The sequence below is a fragment of the Hyla sarda genome, chromosome 8 (genome assembly GCF_029499605.1).
Source record: "Hyla sarda isolate aHylSar1 chromosome 8, aHylSar1.hap1, whole genome shotgun sequence".
In the NCBI taxonomy this organism is placed as follows: domain Eukaryota; kingdom Metazoa; phylum Chordata; class Amphibia; order Anura; family Hylidae; genus Hyla; species Hyla sarda.
In genome coordinates, this window is record NC_079196.1 from 56257983 (window position 1) to 56281499 (window position 23517).

Here is a 23517-nt window from a genome sequence, read left to right on the forward strand (position 1 = left end):
GAGAGAAACTGACAGCAGCATCACTCAAACTAACCTGCTTATACAAGGTAAAAGTGCAGGTGAAGCTGATTACAACGCAGGTTACCTATTTCAGATCTGTAACACTTTTTCAGACTTTTTTTTATTAACAACACATTTTGGTATTTATATACCTTGTTATGACTTGTATCACGCTGTATAAAAATAGCCGTTATGTGGTGCCCATACATTGCATAAAAAATTTGTTAAAAAAATGTAGTTTTTGGGGGCTTTTTTGAACTATTATGGCTAGGAGTACAACTTTTTTTGAAGATTGATAGGCCATCAATATAGGGTTGGTGTGGGGAGCGATTGTTAGCACCCCTGCCAATCGGCTGTTTGCCAGGGGCTTGAGTGGGACAAAGCGGTAATAGACTGCACAGTGTATGTTATGTAGGGTACAGTCCCATGTAAATAAATAAGAAGGCACTGCGCTCACATCTGCCCACATGGGCAGGGCAATGGAGAACAGGGCAATGAGTCGATGAGCAGACCAACATGTCCAAACTCCGACTCATCACCAACCATGACATGGATGACTGACTGATCGAATGATCTTTATCTCTTATAATAATAGATAAAACTTTTGAAATGGTACTCAAAGCAACAAAATATACATGTAGCCACTCTGTATTCATGTTTCATGTGCAAAGAGGAAAAGGTGAAGCCTAAAGAGGAAAGGGTAGAGTAAAAAGAGGAAAGGTGTGGAGTATAAAGAGAAAAGGTGTGGCCAAAATAGGAAGGGTGGAGTTTACAGAGGAAGAGGTGGGTCTTAAAGAGGAATAGGCGTGGCCTTGATAAGAATGGGAGGGCAAATTTAGATTACAGGGATGCATACGTTTAGTAAGGCCTAAGGCAACACAAAACCAAATGCTTTACTGAGTGTATGAGGGAATTGCTGCATACGTATAGTTCCCACATGCATAAGAAAAAGGTCACTAAAGTTCGAGAACATTTTTTTGCATTTTGTAGCTATATAATAACACTTGTATTTTCTTATTCTTCCATCTCTGCAATCAGTTCAGATGCATAAAGGCGAGAATAATATGCTAATCGACTAAAACATTTTAAGAAGGGGATTAATTTCCACAGTGATAACACTCCAAATATTTATTTTCATGTCCACAATGTGAAGGGGGCTCAGCCAGGAAAGCTGGATCTGCCAAAGAGTAGGAATTTTTTTTTTTTTTGAACAAACGTACTCAGTGGCTTTCAATGGAACATGAAACCAAGCACTTCACTCAGATGTGTGTCAGCTTTCATCAGAGCTCAATACAAGCGGCTTGACTCTTGTGTAGATAAGGTTTCAAGCACTTTCCAGAGAGCCTCTTTATCCAGTAAAAATGAAGACACATTATGGCTGTTATTAAACTATTGTGCCGCAGTAATATGCTGATAACGTGCAGTCAATGAGCAGCAAGCTATTTCACCACGCTTCTTCTGATTGCGTTTCCTTTGTAACAGGATGATATGTTGCAGATTGCTGAAGGCTTTGAATGTGGGATGTAGGAGGTCACCAATCCTACAAGTACTTTGCACTAAACCGCTTGGCGACAATCTCTTTGTCAGCCTGTGTCCATCAAAACAAAATCATCTCCTAGAAATGTTTGTTCTATTTCAGCAGACTTGGGTATGCAGCAATCATTTAGATGCTCAGAAATGCTCGCCATTCTAAGTCTGGCAGTTGCGAATCGTACTCACGAAACATTCTCTTTTTGATCTACCTTTAATATGGTACATGGAGCTAAATGGAGCGGTTGAGGAGGGAAGGAGAGTTCACCTGAATGAATTCAAGAGATACTCTTTGTAAAACCGGCCAAAGACATAACTATTTTTCATGTGACCATTAACTAGGCCATTGCTGCTAAGGAACCAGGAGAACGAGACACAAGAAGTTAAAATTATTTATATCACAAGAGAAAATACATACAATGGGGTTAGACATGGGCGAACTTTTGAAAAGTTTGATTCGGCCGATTCACCAAATTTTTCGATATGTATTTATTTGTGGCTAATCTATATTAAAAACACCTATTTCTGGACTAGAGAGAGCCTCATTAGGGTGTAGAACACTTTGCTTTGTTCTAACACGCATATGGAGTGTGCTGGGGTAGTGAAATAATACTGTTATTCAGTATGACATGCAGATTACAGACATTGCTTTTGGAATCACTGCAACAGAGCAGCACAATGACAGAGCCTGGAGGTGCCATCAGTATGAGGAGACCATATAGTGGCTGAATGACACAACGTGGAGGTGTTGGCAGCATGAGGAGACCATATAGTGGCTAAATGACACAGTGTGGAGGTGTTGGCAGCATGAGGAGACCACATAGTGGCTGAATTACAAAGCTTGGATGTGGCTGAAGCATGAGGAGACCATATAATGGCTGAATGACACAACGTGGAGGTGTTTGCAGCATGAGGAGCCCATAAAGTGGCTGAATGACACAGCGGGGAGGTGTTGGCAGCATGAAGAGACCATATACTTGCTGAATGACACAGCCTGGAGCTGGCAGCAGCATGAATAGACACTAGGGCTTCACAATCCCTAAGATTAAAAGATTAATTTTATTGATTACATTTTAATTGAAGATTTTTGGTAGCTAGTGCTACCATAAAAATATTTAGGCCCAGGCCCAGGTCCAGCAGCATCAGTAAACCATATATTGGCTGAATGACACAGCCTGGAGGTGGCTGAAGCATGAGGAGACCATATAGTGGCTGAATGACACAGCCTGGAGTTGACTGAAGCATGAGGAGACCATATAGTGTCTGAATGGCACAGCCTGGAGTTGGCAGAAGCATGAGGAGACCATTGAAATTTAAGATTTTTAAATATAAATTTAAGATTTTTAAATTTAAATAGACATTTTAACTCTCAAGTTATAGTGTCCCAGGCCCCGGCGTGTGGGTACAAAGGACCAAATCTAACAAGGAGTCACACGTCACATGGCAGCACAATGACAGAGCCTGGAGGTGGCATCAGTATGAGGAGACCATATAGATGCTGAATGACACAGCCTGGAGCTGGCATCAGCATGAGTAGACACTAGGGCTTCACAATCCCTAAGATTAAAAGATGAATTTTGAAATTTCCATTGAAGATGTATGGTACCTAGTGCTACCATAAACATATATAGGTAATCTCCTAGGCCCAGCAGAATCACTAAAGCATGTAGTTGCTGAATAACACAGACTAGAGCTGGCAACAGCATGAGTATACAAGAGGGCTTCACAACCCCTAAGATTAAATTCAAAATTTTGAAATTTCCATTGAAGATGTATGGTACCTAGTGCTATCATAAAAATATATAGGTAATGTCCTAGGCCCAGCAGCATCACTAAACCATGTAGTTGCTGAATGACACAGACTGGAGTTGGCTGAAGCATCAGTAAACCATATATTGGATGAATGGCACAGCCTGGAGGTGGCTGAAGCATTAGGATACCATAAAGTGTCTGAATGGCAAAGCCTGGAGTTGGCAGAAGCATGAGGAGACCATTGAAATTTAAGATTTTTTAAATAGAAATGTAAGATTTTGAAATTTAAATTGAGGATTTTGAAATTGAAATTTTAACTCCCAAGTTTTAGTGCCTCGGGCAGTCACATGTCACATGGCGGAGAGGTCACATGTCACATGGCGGAGAGTTTTTGTGATTTAAATAATTATGTGTTTGCTGTCTTGTATTAGAAAACTGAATTGACACTTTTCAGTGAAAAATGAAGTCAGCACCCTTATCTGTTGAGCAGCGATTAAAAAGGGAAATAGTTAGTTTAAAAAAACATGCCCTTTGAAAAAGTTTGGGGGGTTTGGTGTTCCCAAACAAAGAGAAAAAATATGTATTTTTGCACAACACCAGCAGTACACAACAGTGCTGCAGCACAGAGTCACTGTTTGATAAACCCAAAATTGCACTCTCTCACAGACTATTAGGAATGGAATGTATTATACCGTCTACAGGCTAGTATAACCAGCAGACCATTTGTTGTGGAACATAGAGGGCAGAAAAATGCACCACAGTACGCTTAAAAAACATATTGGAGTAAAACACCAGTCGTGATTACTTTTGCCTGGACTTTCACAGTATGTAGGCCCTTGACAGATTAACAGGTATAAAATAGTACACTACTTAGACGTACGTATGTGGTATGCACTTATGAGGGCAGAAAAATGCGCTACAGAACACTTAATAAACATATTGGAGTAAAACACCAGCCGGTGGTTACTTTTGGCTGTCCTTTCACAGTATGTAGGCCCTTGACAGATTAACAGGTACACAATAGTTGTTACGCCTAGCGCTCCGGGTCCCCGCTCCTCCCCGGAGCGCTCACGGCGTCTTTCTCCCTGCAGCTCCCCGGTCAGTCCCGCTGACCGGGAGCGCTGCACTGTCATGGCCGTTGGGGACGCGATTCGCACAGCGGGACGCGCCCGCTCGCGAATCGCGTCCCAGGTCACTTACCCGTTCCCGTCCCCTGCTGTCATGTGCTGGCGCGCGCGGCTCCGCTCTCTAGGGCGCGCGCGCGCCAGCTCCCTGAGACTTAAAGGGCCAGTGCACCAATGATTGGTGCCTGGCCCAATTAGCTTAATTGGCTTCCACCTGGTCCCTGACTATATCTAACCTCCTCCCATGCACTCCCTTGCCGGATCTTGTTGCCCTTGTGCCTAGTGAAAGCGTATTGTGTGTCTAAAGCCTGTGTACCAGAACTTCTGCTATCCACCCTGACTACGAACCTTGCCGCCTGCCCCCGACCTTCTGCTACGTCCGACCTTGCTTCTGTCTACTCCCTTGTACCTCGCCTATCATCAGCAGTCAGAGAGGTGACCCGTTGCTAGTGGATACGACCTGGTCACTACCGCCGCAGCAAGACCATCCCGCTTTGCGGCGGGCTCTGGTGAAAACCAGTAGTGACTTAGAACCGGTCCACTAGCGCGGTCCTCGCCAATCCCTCTCTGGCACAGAGGATCCACTACCTGCCAGCCGGCATCGTGACAGTAGATCCGGCCATGGATCCCGCTGACGTCCCTCTGCCTTATATCTCTGATATCACCACGGTGGTCGCTCAGCAATCCCGACAGATCGCCCATCTAACCCACCAGCTGTCGGAAGTATTCACCATTGTGCAGCAACTTCAGTCGCAACTTCAGCAGCAATCATCTCCTCCGCCAGCTCCTGCACCCCTTCCGCAGCGAGTGGCCACTCCTAGCCTCCGCCTGTCCTTGCCGGACAAATTTAATGGGGACTCTAAGTTTTGCCGTGGCTTCCTTTCGCAATGTTCTCTGCACTTGGAGATGATGTCGGACCAGTTTCCTACTGAAAGGTCTAAGGTGGGTTTCGTAGTCAGCCTTCTGTCTGGAAAAGCTCTGTCATGGGCCACACCACTCTGGGACCGCAATGACCCCGTCACTGCCTCTGTACACTCCTTCTTCTCGGAAATTCGAAGTGTCTTTGAGGAACCTGCCCGAGCCTCTTCTGCTGAGACTGCCCTGCTGAACCTGGTCCAGGGTAATTCTTCCGTTGGCGAGTACGCCATACAATTCCGTACTCTTGCTTCTGAACTTTCCTGGAATAATGAGGCCCTCTGCGCGACCTTTAAAAAAGGCCTATCCAGCAACATTAAAGATGTTCTGGCCGCACGAGAAACTCCTGCTAATCTACATGAACTCATTCATCTAGCCACTCGCATTGACATGCGTTTTTCTGAGAGACATCAAGAGCTCCGCCAGGAAAAAGACTTAGATCTCTGGACACCTCTCCCACACTCTCCACTGCAATCTGCGCCTAGGCCTCCCGCCGAGGAAGCCATGCAAGTGGATCGGTCTCGCCTGACCCTGGAAGAGAGGAATCGCCGTAAGGAAGAGAATCTTTGTCTGTACTGTGCCAGTACCGAACATTTTTTGGTGGATTGCCCTATCCGTCCTCCACGTCTGGGAAACGCACGCTCGCACCCAGCTCTCGTGGGTGTGGCGTCTCTGGATGCTAAGTCGGCTTCTCCACGTCTCACGGTGCCTGTACGGATTTCTACTTCAGCCAGCTCTTTCCTCTCAGCCGTGGCCTGCCTGGACTCTGGTGCTTCTGGGAATTTTATTCGGGAGTCCTTGGTGAATAAATTCCGCATTCCGGTGACCCGTCTTGTCAAGCCACTCCACATTTCCGCGGTCAACGGAGCCAGGTTGGATTGCACCGTGCGTTACCGCACGGAGCCCCTCCTAATGTGCATCGGACCTCATCACGAGAAAATTGAATTTTTTGTCCTTCCCAATTGCACTTCCGAAGTTCTCCTTGGACTACCCTGGCTTCTACACCATTCCCCAACCCTGGACTGGTCCACTGGGGGGATCAAGAGTTGGGGTCCCTCTTGTTCCAAGGACTGCCTTAAACCAGTTCCCAGTACTCCCTGCCGTGACCCTGTGGTTCCTCCTGTATCCGGTCCCCCTAAAGTCGTTAGGGACTCTGCCTGCCACAGAAAATGCCTTTCCCCCCCTCCCAGTCCCTTCAGGCAAGCCTCTGTGTCCCCTCATGGCTCCCGTCCTTGTGTCTCCCTGCCCCGTGCCAAGCTTCACCCTCTGCCCTCCCTCCCCATTCCTACTCCTGCTGTACTGCCTGCCATTGAGGAAACCATCCATTCCTTCCCGGTGTCCTCATCCCAGGGGAGGCAGTCACCGGACAAAAAAAAGGGGAGACCTAAGGGGGGGGTACTGTTACGCCTAGCGCTCCGGGTCCCCGCTCCTCCCCGGAGCGCTCACGGCGTCTTTCTCCCTGCAGCTCCCCGGTCAGTCCCGCTGACCGGGAGCGCTGCACTGTCATGGCCGTTGGGGACGCGATTCGCACAGCGGGACGCGCCCGCTCGCGAATCGCGTCCCAGGTCACTTACCCGTTCCCGTCCCCTGCTGTCATGTGCTGGCGCGCGCGGCTCCGCTCTCTAGGGCGCGCGCGCGCCAGCTCCCTGAGACTTAAAGGGCCAGTGCACCAATGATTGGTGCCTGGCCCAATTAGCTTAATTGGCTTCCACCTGGTCCCTGACTATATCTAACCTCCTCCCATGCACTCCCTTGCCGGATCTTGTTGCCCTTGTGCCTAGTGAAAGCGTATTGTGTGTCTAAAGCCTGTGTACCAGAACTTCTGCTATCCACCCTGACTACGAACCTTGCCGCCTGCCCCCGACCTTCTGCTACGTCCGACCTTGCTTCTGTCTACTCCCTTGTACCTCGCCTATCATCAGCAGTCAGAGAGGTGACCCGTTGCTAGTGGATACGACCTGGTCACTACCGCCGCAGCAAGACCATCCTGCTTTGCGGCGGGCTCTGGTGAAAACCAGTAGTGACTTAGAACCGGTCCACTAGCGCGGTCCTCGCCAATCCCTCTCTGGCACAGAGGATCCACTACCTGCCAGCCGGCATCGTGACAATAGTACACTACTTAGATGTAGGTATGTGGTTATAAGGGCAGAAAAATGCCCTAATGTACGCTTCAAAAATTATTTGAGTAAAACACCAGCTGGTGATTACTTTTGGCTGTCGTTTCACAGTATCTAGGCCCTTGACAGATTAACAGGCACAAAATAGTACACCACTAGGTATGTGGTATGCACTTATGAGGGCAGAAAAATGCGATACAGTACGCTTAAAAAAAACTTATTTTTGCACAACATCAGCAGTACACAACAGTGCTGCAGCACAAAAAGCTGCGTATTAAACACAAAATTGCAGTCTGTCAAAGACTATTAGGAATGGACTGCTGGGTATTATACCATCTACAGACTAGTATAACTAGCAGATGATTTGTTGTGGAACAAAGACACAGAATTTTGCTGAAAAATTATTCCTACCTCCTCTGCTAAGGTTTATGAAGTTGAGGCAGCTTGTTGAAATGTATGAGGCAACACACAGCTCTCTGCCCCTCTCTGTAATACAATGCTGAAGAAAGTGACTGGGAGGTTAATGGCTGCAGTAAAAATCCTTTTCAGTGAAAAAAACACTGTTCTCTGTCCACCAGAACGCTGAGGTGACTAGGATGTGAAACGCTGCTGGAATTAGCTTTTCTGTGTAACACACACACACAGCGATGTGCGTCCTATCTCTATGCAGTGTAATGAATGATATGAAGAGCCGCAAAATGGCTGGCGAATATATAGGGTTGTGATATCACAGGGGTGACTGGCTGCTGATAGGCTGCATCCTGCATGTGATTCAGGGTCATCCCGCCTACTTCCCTTCCCGCGTTTCCAGCGTTCCTTGTCCCATGTACTGACATGTGGATCCACCATTTTAGATGCCCTGGAGCCTGGACCGCAGTAAATGGAGTTTAATTAAACAATTCGCGCGATAGAATCGCGGCGATATCCGCATTCGTTGCAAATCAAATATTTCATGAAATTCGTAACAAATTCGGGTTCGTCAGCTTCGATTCGCTCATTTCTAAATAGGGTTAACATTGTTGATTAACTTGTATGAAGTGGATATCCCTAGATTAAAAGCTATCCCCTATTCACAGGATTGGGGATAACTAGCCAATCGGTGGAAATCCGAATCCACGAGAATTTCCACAAAGCAGGTGAATTGAGGTCCCTTGTCCTCTTAGCCATTGCTCTATTCACTCTCTATGTAACTTTCGAACACACTGGTGAACACACAGGGGAGTCCCATAAAGAATGAATGGAACAGAAGCTTAGCATGTATGCTGCAACTACGTTCGCTTAGGGGACAACTGACCTCCATTCTGGTGATCAGTGGGGGTCCTCAGGATCAGGCCTCCACTGATTAGCTAGTTATCACCTATGCTGTGAATAGGGGATAACTTATGATCTTACACAACTCCTTTAAAGGGCTTATGCACACAGAGAGCTCCATGTAGATTCATCACACAACACCCATAGAAAGTCTATGGGACTCTACTGTACCTCATATGCCACTGATTTTATACACATGTTGTACTGATCAAACAAACAGGATGGTCCATCGCTTGGTTCGGTAAAATAGCAAGGATTTTATTCAAAAGATACAGGTACAAACATTGTGACACATTTTGGCTGCTAGTTCACAGCCTTAGTCAGACATGTTGTATTGATACAGAATCTGAGGGGAAAAAAGTCATAGTACAATATGTACCATCTGATGTCACATTATAGAGCTATCCTCCTCATAAGCATTGGCTTCTAGGAGAAGCAATCTATATAATGCCACCTGGATGGAGGTACATGGGGTGTCTATGTCTCCACAGAGCAGAGTTAGGCTTCTCATGTGCTACTTAAAGGCCCTATACAAAGTTGATGTTGTCAGGACCAGCTAACTATGCAATGTGTATAGGAGCCTCCTGTTATGGCTTTTTGTTCTTTGTGGAAATAAGCTGCCGATGGACATGTTAAGTTTTGGTTTTTCTCCTATATTATTGAAAACAGAAGAACACTTGACCAAACTGTTTGAGAACAGGGAAATCGGGAGGAAGAGCCAATGGATAAATGAGTATTTCACTGAAAGCTTCTGAATGTACATGCACATCTTTAGGCACATGTGACTGTGCATGGGTAATCTCATGAGTATACAATGATAATTCACTGAGATGTGCCCTAAACATACTGCTCAGGAATTTTTTTATAAACCTAGCATATGCAAATCAGTTTACATTGATATTTGTATTTGGGCGAAATCCTGCACATGGTTTATCACACGGTAGAGTTGATATAAGAAAAAATATATACTTTTTTAGTTACCTACTGGCTTAAATTATGATTTGTTACTCATTGTGGGTGAAGGGAACGTTACAAGTTCTTCTGGTGAGCAGAAATCCTTGATATTGCTCAAAGGAGATTTTACAATGTGCTTTGCTATGGATAGCTGGCCCAACCAGCTGTCAATAGTGTCTGGTAATACAGCTGCATAAGACCCCATTCATTCACTATGAGAATATTTTTAAAAATGCAATAACTAAAAAAAAGTTATTTTCCTTGCATTTAGTGAGTTTAGTGCATTAGAGGTGCATTATTATTTATTTTAGCACTAGCTGAGTACCCAGCGTTGCCCAGTTTTTCCTTCCTAATCCTTGTTGGGGAGGAAGCTTTTGACTTCATATGCCATCCTCATATATTGTCATATCCCAACCCCATATCTTGAACTCCTATCCCGACCTCCTATCTCAACCTCATATCCCGTCCTCATATCTCGACGTCATATCCCGTCCTCATATCCCATTCTTATATCCCAACCTCATATCTCGTCCTCATAACCCAACCCCATATCCCGTCCCCATATCCCAACCATATATCCCATCCTCATATCCCGTCCTCATATCCCGACCTCCTATCTCGACCTCATATCCCATCCTCATATCCTGTCCTCATAGCCCGACCCCATATCCCGTCCTCATATCCTGTCCTCATATCACGTCCTCCTATCCCGTCCTCCTATCCCGTCCTCATATCCTGTCCTCACATCCCGACCTTATATCCGGACCTCATATCCCAACCTCATATTCCTGGATCATATCTCATCTTCCTATCTCGACCCCATATCCCGTCCTCATATGCTGTCCTTATGTCCCAGCCTCATATCCTGTCCTCAGGTGGGATTGATTTGTGATGAAGATATTGTAAGCTGAAAATAGAAGGGGACATGGCTTTGTGGGACTGGGCGTGATTTGCAAGCCAGACCAATGCACAAAAAGGGTAGAGAATAAAAGGGGTGGAGCTTAAATAGTGGGTGTGTCTTTGTGAGATGGGGTGTGGCTTGTGAGATGGGGTGTGAGGTGTGTGAGATGGGGTGTGGGGACTGGTGCATTCACCAGGAGATGCAGAGCGGAGCTTGTGGAGTAAGGTACTGGAAGTCCCATATACTTGCATGGGACTTGAAACAAAAACCCATCTTTTATATAAGGGTGTAGGTAAGGGTTAATTTAACTATCATATATTGTTATTTGACATATAAGTAATATGTTTACCAGGTATTATTGAAATATCTCTGCAAGGAAGTTATGTGAGAACATACATTTACCATAGATTTGCATGGGACTTTAAACAAAAACCCCGACCCTCACAAATGGGAGTAGTTAAGGGTTAAATTAAAGAGAAGCTCTCAACATCTTTTTTTTTCTGTCCCCGCCTATTGCCCATCTATCCATAACCCCCTCCCTGCCTTAAATTTTTTTTATTACTATATTAAAAATGCCTTTTTGTCTGCCTGGTAGTGTGCTCACTTACCAGGCAGACTTCCCCAGAAGGCACGAGGTTACTGATGCCTTCTTGGGGGGGGGGGGGGGGGGGGGGGGCGACTTCTGACCTTAGTTCACCTATACAGTGTACCTCCAGCTGTTTCACCACTACAACTCTCAGCTTGCCCTGACATTTATTGGCTGTCAGGGCATGCTGGGAGTTGTAGTGGGGAAACAATTGGAGGTACCCTGCCGCACATCCGGACCCCCCCCCCCCCTCCAGCCCGAAAAAGTGCAGGGTGAAATTCTACCTCACACCGGGGCCGCCGTGCGAGGCCAGGGAGCCTGCGCTCATCCTCATAGTTCAAAGCACTCGCTCCTGCCTGTCTGATTGACAGGCAGGGAGCGAGCGCAGCCTGACTGGATTCGGACCGATGCCAGGCCAGGATCGGTCCGAATTCATCTGTGACGTCACAGCAGGCTGCAGCCGGCCACTAGGAGGGAGACCCCTAGTGGCCAGATTTCAACATCAAAATAAAGTATTTTAATTCTAAAAAAATATTTAAAGTATATTAGAAATATTTTGTAGTACATCGGTAGTACAAAAGGTCATGACAGTGCCCAGTTAACTATCCTATATTTTAAGTGGACATGTAGGTAACATGTGACCAAGTATTATCTAAATATCTCCAGCTGTTTGGTAGTTATTAGGGATGACCCGATACCGATACTGGCATCGGTATTGGGGCCGATACTAGCCATTTGCATGGTATCGGGGACTCGTTTAATGTCCACGATACCATGCCCGATACCTGATGCCACTCCGCCACCCCGTTCTTCTATCCTCCGGTCCGCATCATAGTGTTCCATGGAGGAGCATGTGACACACACATCACTCAGCCTCCTCCCCTGCGCCCAGCATAACGCTACTGAGGAAGCAGAGTGACGTGTATGTCACATGCTCCTCCATAGGACGACACGATGCGGACCGGAGGATGGGAGAACGGGCCAGTAGAGCGGCAGCCCCCGACCCGAGGAGGTGAGCTGTATTCAAGGAGGGGGGGCTGCTACTAATGTCTACAGGGGGGGACTGCTGCTGTTTAAACAGGGGGGGCCTGCTGCTGTCTAAGTGGGGGGGGGGGGCCCTGCTGCTGTCTAAATGGGGGGCCCTGCTGCTGTCTAAAGGGTGGGCCTGCTTTTGTCTAAACGGGGGGGCGGCCCTGCTGCTGTCTAAACGGGGTGCCCTGCTGCTGTCTAAACTTGGGGGCCCTGCTGCTGTCTGTCTAAACGGGGAGGGGGGCACCTGCTGCTGTCTAAATGGGGGGGCCCTGCTGCTGTCTAAATGGGGGGGGCCTGCTGCTGTCTAAATGGGGGGCCCTGCTGCTGTCTAAATGGGGGGCCCTGCTGCTGTCTAAAGGGGGGGGCTGCTGCTGTCTAAACGGGGGGGCCTGCTGCTGTCTAAACGGGGGGGCTGCTGCTGTCTAAAGGGGGGCCCTGCTGCTGTCTAAAGGGGGGGCCCTGCTGTCTAAAGGGGGTGGCCCTGCTGCTGTCTAAAGGGGGGCCCTGATGCTGTCTAAAGGGGGGCTGCTGCTGTCTAAAGGGGGGCCCTGCTGCTGTATAAAGGGGGGCCCTGCTGCTGTCTAAAGGGGGGGCTGCTGTTGTCTTTAGGGAGGGGCCTGCTGCTGTCTAAAGGGGGTGGCCCTGATGCTGTCTAAAGGGGGGCCCTGATGCTGTCTAAAGGGGGGCCCTGCTGCTGTCTAAAGGGAGGGACCTGCTGCTGTCTAAAGGGGGGGCCCTGCTTCTGGCTAAAGAGGGCCCTGCTGCTGTCTAAAGGGGAGCCCTGCTGCTGTCCAAAGGGGCACCCTGCTGCTGTCTAAGGGGGGGGGGCTGCTGCTGTCTAAGGGGGGCCCTGCTGCTGTCTAAAGGGGCCCTGCTGCTGTCTAAATGGGGGGCCCTGCTGCTGTCTAAATGGGGAGGCCATGCTGCTGTCTAAAGGGGGGCCATGCTGCTGTCTAAAGGGGGGGCCCCTTCTGCTGTCTAAAGGGGGGGCCCTGCTGCTGTCTAAAGGGGGGGCCCTGCTGCTGTCTAAAGGGGGGGGGGCTGCTGCTGTTTAATTGGGGGCCCACTGTCTAAAGGGGGGCTGTGGTCTACAGGGGGGCTGCTACTTATGTCTACAGGGGGGCTGCTGTCTACAAGGGGGGCTGCTACTAATGACTGCAAGGGGATACTACCTACAATTAAAGGCAATCTTACAGCAGAGTCATCTGCATTAACTTGAATTTATAGGTAGATAGTGCAGGTGATCCGGTTTCTACCGCTGCTCACCATGTGTACATCGGTCTCACCGCCAACACAAATTTCCTGTTCTGTCCAATGGAGAAGAGAGAAATCTTGGCTCATACTACAGCAGCCGCCTCCATTGTACACAACAAGGAACCCACGTCAGCATGGTAACCAGCGGCAGAAACCGGGTCACCCAGGTGTCAGATTCCCTTTAAAATATAAGTACTTGTACTTGGTATGGGCGAGTACTAGAATTAAAGGAGTAGTCCAGTGGTGACCCAGTGGTGAACAACTTATCCCCTATCCTAAGGATAGGGGATAAGTTTGAGATCGCGGGGGGTCCGACCGCTGGGGCCCCCTGCAATCTCCTGTACGGAGCCACGACAGCCCGCGGGAAGGGGGCGTGTCGACCTCCGCACGAAGCGGAGGCCGGCACGCCCCCTCAATACAACTCTATGGCAGAGCCGAAGCGCAGCCTTCGACAATCTCCGGCTCTGCCATAGAGTTGTATTGAGGGGGCGTGTCGGCCGCCGCTTCGTGCGGGGGTCGACACCCGCTATCTGGCCGGAGAGCCTGGCCCCCGTACAGAGAGATCGCAGGGAGCCCCAGCGGTCGGACCTCCGCGATCTCAAACTTATCCCCTATCCTTAGGATAGGGGATAAGTTTTTCACCACTGGACTACCCCTTTAAAGTATCGGTACTCGTACTCGGTCTTAAAAAAATGGTATCGGGACATCCCTAGTAGTTATGCAGCAACATATATTTCCTATAGACTTGTATGGGACTTTAAACAAAACCCCGACCCTGGCAAATGGAGGTGGTCAGGAGTTAAATCACCTATCCTATGTTTGTTGTTGACATATAAGTAACATGTGTGCCAAGTGTCATGTTAATATCTTTAGCCGTTTGTACGTGATGCTGGAACATACACACATACATACATACATACATTCATACATACACACACACACATTGGGGGAGATTTATCATTAGGTGTCTATTGTAGACACAGATCTACCCCTGTACACTGCTTGTCTAATTTTCACTCTTGCTCAAGATTTATAAAGTTGTGCACTCCTTTGATACATTTTGTGCAAATATAGAAAGCCCCCCCCCCTCGCTCTACCGTGCACTCCTTCTCTACCGCACACTTCACAGAGCTGTGGCATTTTCCCACGGCACACTGCTCACATAGCTAGAAGTGCCAGAGCAGCAGTGTGCGCCGAACAAAACTCTGCACAATAGTAAAATCATAAATCTTTATTAAGTGCACAGAGGGGGAGATTCTCAAAGAATTGTGCGCAAAAAAAAAACGAATTTGACGCGAAAAGTATCGACCACATTTTCAAAGAGCTTTGTGCCACGGTTTACACTGTTCACGTCAGTTTTGTAAAAGTGGGCATGTCCACGTATATTGTCTGCTTTACATGATATTTTCGAAGGGGTGAGAGTCCAGTTTACATAAAAAATTTCACATCATCTTTTTGTGTAGAAATCATAGAAATGGTTGTAGTTTTATTGCTTTTGTTTTCTTCTCATTTTAGATACGTGAATGCAGAGGACTACGTCAGATTCGGTGGATTGCGATGATGAACAGCGTTTTTTTAAATGTCAATAAAAGGGCTAACGAGGGCTGTGGGGGAGTGTTTTTTTTTTTTTTTAAATAAAACCTTTTTTTCAATGTGTTGTGTTTTTTATTATTATTAGCGTTAGACCCAAAAACAGATAACGCTAACCCCCAATTATTACCCCGGTACCCACTGCCACAGGGGTGCCGGGAAGAGCTGGTACCAACAGCTTAGGTGGTAACAGGCTGGCATTATTTAGGCTGGGGAGGGCCAGTAACAATGGTCCTCGCCCATCCTGGTAATGTCAGGCTGTTGCTGCTTGGTTGGTATTTGGCTGATAATGAAAAAATGGGGGAACCACACACGTTTTTTTAAATTTATTTAAAATAATAAAAATAATAAAAAACGCATAGGGTTCCCCCTATTCCCCTATCAGCCGGATACCAACCAAACAGCAACAGCCTGACGTTACCAGGATGGACGAGGGCCAGCCTATTACCGCCTAGGCCCAGGAGCACCATTTTTGACCGGGCCGGGCCTGTTGGTACCGGCTCATCCCGACACCCCATGTGCCGCCAGCTTGTTAACTTAAATGCAGATCGCAGCGGGTCTCTGGAGAATGACCTGCTGCGATCTGCACCTCAGCCCCTGCACTATAACTCCTATCATGGACGGAGTCTGTCCATGATGGGAATAGTAGTCCTAAAAGTCATGCAGCAGGAGGATGTGCGAGTGCCATACCTCAGCGCTGCGGTACTACAACTACTCCCATCATGGGAAAGAATCTGCCCATGATGGGAGTTAAAGTCCAGGGGCTGAGGGGCAGATCGCATCGGGTCATTTTCCAGAGACCCGCTGTGATCTGCATTTATTAACTGTAAAAGCTGGTGGCACATGCGGCTACACTGCGCCGCCCGCCGGCTCCTGTATACAGCTGTCATAATTCATAATCCCCGCCACCGGGAGACAGTAGCTCTGATTGGTGAATAGCTATTCACCAATCAGAGTTCCCATCTCCCGGGCGGGGATTATGAAATGTGACACCTGTAAACAGGAGCCGGCGGGCGGCGCAGTGTAGCCGCATGTGCAACCAAGTTTTACAGTTAATAAATGCAGATCACAGCGGGTCTCTTGAAAATGACCCGGTGCGATCTGCCCCTCAGCCCCTGTACTTTAACTCCCATCATGGGCAGAGTCTGTCCATGATGGGAGTAGTAGTCCTAACTGTCCCAAAATAGTTAATATATTATGTTTCCAAAATACAAAGGGGAACACAAGTTTCACATTCTTAGATGCTTTAGAACACTTTGGTAAGTGTCCTCCGAGGTGGTGCATATTTGCGGAAAAAAAAGTGCATTTGCGCATTTTTTGCATTTAAAAAAACACGCAGTTAATAAATTTGATTCTACAGTAGAAAGTGCTCTATGGTAAACTTAACTGTAGACATGGCTATGAAGAATTCTATCAGATTTTGCGCAAAAAAATTCCGCAAAAAAAAAAAAACTCTTGCGCAAATTTTTGCGTAAAAAAATAGACAAAAAAGCTAACAATTTTAAGAAAAAATTAATATTTTTGTATATTGTTGAATAATGAAGCATTGTTGTAAATATGTTACAGAAGCATGGAATCGCATAGCAGGCTACAATTTTCAGTAATATTAAAATATGGTATGTAAATTTATACCCCACACATAAAGGGAATGTGTCATCAGAAAATGTGCTATTGAAGAAAGAAAGGTTTTATGCTAAATATATATTTTTAAGAATTGTTGGTGATTTCTTTTATTTTTTATTTTTTTCAAATTTTCCATATTACTATCTATATTTTAAAATAAACCTGAAATGTTGCAGTTTTTATTTTGGCCCCTAGTGCTAAAACTAAGATGAGTATTCTCTGTGTTGATAAGGAGTAGGCTGCTGGAAAGTGATGCGTACAGCTTACAGGTAATGGTGAAACTGGTATATAGAGAAGACAATTCATAAAAATCACAGCTCATCCTCCTCCCTGTTGAATGAGAATGCCCAGTAACATTTCCCATTCATATCAATGGAACAGGTCCTGTCTATTGTTGCCTATGTCCATGGGGCTTAACCTAAACCAGATGTCTAAATAGTGTTAAAAACAGCTAAGGCAAGATGGCAGCCCCCGTAATAATGTACTAAAAAAAGAAAAAATTTAAAAGAATTACCGTACATTCAGAAAATAGAAAAAGATTATAAATAATAAAAAAAACTCTTCAGTGCTTTTGTGCTCCATTTGCTACTTAAATGGGTGCTCTCATTAAAACTAACATTTGCTATTGCACTCCTTATGTTAAATAGAAAACTTTGTTTAAAAAAAAATGAAGTTTTCTATGTTTTATTTGTGTTTAAAAAAGCTGCTACTAGGTGTCTCCCTACTTGTCCAGAGCACATTTTCCCTATCTTTTGCACAGACTTTGGACTCCTGCTGGCCTGGCAAAAGTCCAAAATCAGGAAATGCAGAGGGGGGGTGTGAACAGCTTTAGCCAATCAGAACTCATCTCACACACCAAACTGCTCTGGGCTGTGTGTAGCAGAGTGAGTGAGGAAGTTCTCCCCTATATGGCTTCAGATGATGTCACGCCTGCTGGGGAACGCCCCTCCCAGTCTGTGAATCTGACTGAGACTGAGCAGAAAATACAGAGCAATATTAAGGTAGAAAACTAGCAAATAATGAAAATAAAGGCAGGGGGTGGTTTATCATGATGGGGGCAGTGAACTGGGAGGATTATAAAATTTAACAAGATCATGAGAGGTACTCTTTAAAACATTACATAGTTAGTACAACTGATAAAAGACACATGCCAACCAAATTCAGCCAAGGGATGGGAAAAGATGTGGATGAAGGAGATAGGTAGGGAGGGGGTTTAGGCTTAGATGGTTTGGTGTATTCATTAGAATTTAGAGGCGTAGTAGCTGGTTAATGGCTAATAATCTGTGTTGACCTAGGGCATTAAAGTGTTAATGGGCAAATCACTGGTGGACTAGGGTGGTAAAATGTTAATGTGTACACTCCTGATGCAGGTGTAGTGCAGAGGAGAAAACAAATGCAGGCTTCATGACTGCAGCCTAAGAGTACGTTCACACGTGTGCATATTGGTGTGGATTATCTGATGGTAAATAAATGATAAAATCAGCAGAAAAATGCGCACTTGTGAACATACCCTTTGGCCAGGTTCACACCATGAAATTTCTGCTGGAGATCCAGAGGACGGTGGAAGGACCACACGGATTGCATTGTCATCCCAATAGACGGCAATGCATTTCTGAGTGGCTCTGTCAAAAAATGTTCATGTGCGCACATTCTTTCAGCAGATCTGCTCGGAAATGAATTGCTGTCTATGAGGACAACAATGAAGTCCATGTGGTCCTTCCACCGTCCTCAGGATCTCAGGTGGAAATTACAGCTGGAGATTCTGTGGGGTGAATCTGGCTTTAGGGTATGTTCACATGTACATAATATGCTGTGGGATTCCAGCAGTAGAAATGTAATTTGTGTATTTTTTGTAGCATAAAATTAACAAGTGGATTATGTTGCTACCCACGAACTTTATTGGTCTGCAGCAAATCTGCTTGCGGACTTTACACTGGGGCAATTCTACTCGCAGAATTCCGCAGTGGAAAATCCGCAAGCAGAATTTTAACTGTGAAAAACCCACATACAGTATTGTATATATTGTGTAAATCTGCTCTGGCTTATTTTTGAAGTTTGGTATGTAGATATTAGAAGACCGCCCTCACAGAAGACCGCATCTTAATGCAAATTTGAGTGGTCTTCCGAATCACAATGGGGAAGATTTATCAAAACCTGTGTAGAGGAAGAGTGGGGCAGTTGCCCATAGCAACCAATCAGATTGCTTGTTTCTTTTTCACAGGCCTCTTTAAAAATGAAAGAAGCGATCTGATTGGTTGCTATGGGCAACTGCACAACTCTTCCTCTACAAAGGTTTTGATAGATCTCCGTCAATATGTTCAGCACACATATCAAACATGCTATGCCAGGAACTAGGTGTAACCCCTTAAGGACCAAGCCAATTTTCACCTTAAGGACCGGAGCGTTTTTTTGCACATCTGAGCACTGTCACTTTAAGCATTAATAACTCTGGATTGCTTTTACTTATGAATTTGATTCTGAGACATGAATTTGATTTCGTGACATATTCTACTTTAACATAGTGGTACATTTTCTTTTCATCGATACTTGCATCATTTCTTGGTGAAAAATTCCAAAACTTCATGAAAAATTTGAAAAGTTAGCATTTTTCTAACTTTGAAGCTCTCTGCTTGTAAGGAAAATAGATATTCCAAATAAATGATATATTGATTCACATATACAATATGTCTACTTTATGTTGGAATCATAAAGTTGACATGTTTTTACTTTTGGAAGACATCAGAGGGCTTCAAAGTTCAGCAGCAATTTTCAAATTTTTCACAAAATGTTTTGAACTTTTCAGGGACCAGTTTAGTTTTGAAGTGGATTTGAAGGGCCTTCATATTAGATATACCCCATAAATGACCCCATTATAAAAACTGCACCCCTCAAAGTATTCAAAATAACATTCAGAAAGTTTGTTAACCCTTTAGGTGTTTCACAGGAATTGCAGCAAAGTGAAGGAGAAAATTCTAAATCTTCATTTTTTTTTTACACTCGCATGTTCTTGTAGAGCCAGTTTTTTTATTTTTACACGGGGTAATAGGAGAAAAAGCCCCCCAAAATGTGTAACCCAATTTCTCTCAAATTCCCCATAGCAAACCTCTCCTGCTCTGGACGGTTGCTGACTTGAACAGAGGTGTCCGGAGAGAGCACTGTGGACAGACAGAAAATAAATTCAAAAAGAAAAGAATTTCTGGAAGGATTAACATTTTTAATTAGAAGTAATTTACAAATCTGTTTAACTTTCTGGCACCAGTTGATTACCAAAAAAAATGTTTTCCACCGGAGTACCCCTTTAATTTCCAATGCACTTTTTCATCCATAACCAGAAAAAAAATCTCAGTATAATTAACCCCTTAAGGACTCAGCCCATTTTGGCCTTAAGGACTCAGACAATTTAATTTTTACGTTTTCATTTTTTCCTCCTCGCCTTCTAAAAATCATAACTCTTTTATATTTTCATCCACAGACTAGTATGAGGGCTTGTTTTTTGCGCGACCAGTTGTCCTTTGTAATGACATCACTCATTATATCATAAAATGTATGGCGCAACCAAAAAACACTATTTTTGTGGGGAAATTAAAACGAAAAACGCAATGTTGCTAATTTTGGAAGGTTTCGTTTTCACGCCGTACAATTTATGGTAAAAATGACGTGTGTTCTTTATTCTGAGGGTCAATACGATTAAAATGATACCCATTATTACATACTTTTATATTATTGTTGCGCTTAAAAAAAATCACAAACTTTTTAACCAAATTAGTACGTTTATAATCCCTTTATTTTGATGACCTCTAACTTTTTTATTTTTCCGTATAAGTGGCGGTATGGGGGCTCATTTTTTGCGCCATGATCTGTACTTTTTTTGATACTACATTTGCATATAAAAAACTTTTAATACATTTTTTATAATTTTTTTTTAATAAAATGTATTAAAAAAGTAGGAATTTTGGACTTTTTTTATTTTTTTTCGTTCACGCCGTTCACCGTACGGGATCATTAACATTTTATTTTAATAGTTCGGACATTTACGCACGCGGCGATACCAAATATGTCTATAAAAAATGTTTTTTACGCTTTTTGGGGGTAAAATAGGAAAAAACTGACGTTTTACTTTTTTATTGGGGGAGGGGATTTTTCACTTTTTTTTTACTTTTACATTTTTTTACATTTTTTTTTACACTTGAATAGTCCCCATAGGGGACTATTCATAGCAATACCATGATTGCTAATACTGATCTGTTCTATGTATAGGACATAGAACAGATCAGTGTTTTCGATCATCTTCTGCTCTGGTCTGCTCGATCACAGACCAGAGCAGGAGACGCCGGGAGCCGCACGGAGGAAGGAGAGGGGACCTCCGTGAGGCGTTATGAATGATCGGATCCCCGCAGCAGCGCTGCGGGCGATCCGATCGTTCATTTAAATCGCGAACTGCCGCAGATGCCGGGATCTGTATTGATCCCGGCACCTGAGGGGTTAATGGCGGACGCCCGCGAGATCGCGGGCGTCGGCCATTGCCGGCGGGTCCCTGGCTGCGATCAGCAGCCGGGATCAGCCGCGCATGACACGGGCATCGCTCCGATGCCCGCGGTTATGCTTAGGAAGTAAATGTACGTCCTGGTGCGTTAAGTACCACTTCACCAGGACGTACATTTACGTCCTTAAGGGGTTAAAGGGGTACTCCGGTGAAAACTTTTTTTCTTTTGAATCAACTGGTGGCAGAAAGTTAAACATATTTGTAAATTACTTCTATTAAAAAATCTTAATCCTTCCAGTACTTATTAGCTGCTGAATGCTACAGAGGAAATTCCTTTCTTTTTGGAACACTGATGACATCACGAGCACAGTGCTCTCTGCTGACATTTCTGTCCATTTTAGCAACCATGCATAGCAGATGTATGCTAAGGGCAGCATGGTGGCTCAGTGGTTAGCACTGCTACCTTGCAGTGCTGGGGAGTTGGGTTCAAATCCCACTAAGGACAACAATAAATAAAGTGTTATTATTATTATTATAATAACGTCAGCAGAGAGAACTGTGCTCGTGATGTCATCAGAGAGCGTTCCAAAAAGAAAAGAATTTCCTCTGTAGTATTCAGCAGCTAATAAGTACAGGAAGGATTAAGATTTTTGAATAGAAGTAATTTACAAATATAGTTAGAGCAGGTAGAAAGAGTACAAGTCCGGCAATGCTATGCAGGTGAAGGCAATATACTGAGTGATGTGGTATCCGCTATGTCAGGCATGGGTAGAGACTAGATGGTGTGTGCTATGTCGGGGTGCTGGTTTGGAAAGACCATATCGCTTGACAGAATCGGAACAATGTAGAAAAAGACCGCACTCACCCAATCAACGTGCACAGGTTTCTTTATTCCGTTGAGCATAAAACATTAAACACAGAAGGACAAGTGGTCGGCAGGGACGCCGGTGAACAGGAGGTGTAGTTACAGCTGTTTCTCGGGATCACAGCCCGCTTCGTCAGACTACGCCCTCTGATGACGCGTCGCAGGTTATATACACACCCACAGTTACGTCAGCGGAGGAGCGTTGCACACAGGTAAGTGACTTAAAACCTTAGAAAAGTAGAAAAACCTTTAAAATCAACAACCCTCTGCAGAATCAATGACATATATGGACTAAACTACTATTTATAGAAATACACTAAAATCTAGCTTGTCATTAAGTCCAAGATTACCTTGGGCATCCGTGCGCAGGAATAACTCCGCCTCCGTGCGCAGTGATAGCTTTTTCCTATCGATCCCATCTTTGGGCATTATTCTCTTTATCCCAAAGAATTTTAATGCAGCCGGGTCGTTATTATGGGTAGTTTTGAGATGTTCCAGGACCCGAGGACACCCTTTTCCTTAACGAACTGAATAAAGATGTTCTCTGAATCTGATGTTTAGCGATCTTGTGGTGCTACCTATATAGTAGCGACCACAGTCGCAAAACATACAGTAAATGATATGATTCATTTTACAATTGATAAATTCCCTCACCCCTTGGGGTTTAGCCTCCTTATTAACCCTAGCACTTCTGAAAATGAATGTTTGTTGGCTTTGACTGAATTGTTAGGGGATAATGATGGTACTATAGGAGAAACCCCCACAAGTGAAGTTATGACTAACAACTTGTTAGAACATGGCTTTTTCTCTGGTGGGGTAAAATTCACCTATAACCCCCTCCCCATAGCACCAGGTAACAATCTAGATATTTTTCAACAAAAAGTCATGGAGGATATAAAAGCGCTCGTATATACACAGGACAGCCCCAACCTTACCTTTAAAGAAACACAAAAGGGGATTATCATAAAAAGATCTGACAAAGGGGACAATATCGTGTTGATGAGAGAAAGTTACTATCTATCCGAAGCCAATCTTCAATTGTCTAATAGGAACAACTATGAGGTTTTAGAAACTAATCCTATACCTAAGCTCTCCTCACGCCTACAGTCCTTTTTACGAAGGGCTGTAGAGATGGGGACAGTCTCAAACTCCACTGCTATAAAATTGTTCCCGACTACACCAACATACCCAGGGTGGTATTTTCTGCCGAAGATACATAAAACATTAGAGACCCCACCCGGGAGACCCATCGTCTCCGAGGTGGGGTCTCTAATGGAACCCCTTTCAAAATATATTGATTGGGTTTTACACCCCATTCTGAAAGATATTCCACAAATGGTTAAGGACACCAACCATTTCCTCGAAACTCTGAAGGACATACAATGGCAGCCCAACTACTTGCTGGGAGCCATCGATATCGAAAGTTTGTACACAAACATCGACCAAAATATAGCAATCCATTGTGTGAGGGAATTGTTGA

General features: G+C 45.0%; 1 protein-coding gene across 5 annotated transcripts in view; it reads right to left on the minus strand.

Annotated features, from left to right (window-relative positions):
• The window catches only part of LOC130285427 (dynein axonemal heavy chain 11-like), a 523820-nt gene that overhangs the window by 465741 nt on the left and 34562 nt on the right, over positions 1–23517 (minus strand). The window lies entirely within an intron of this gene.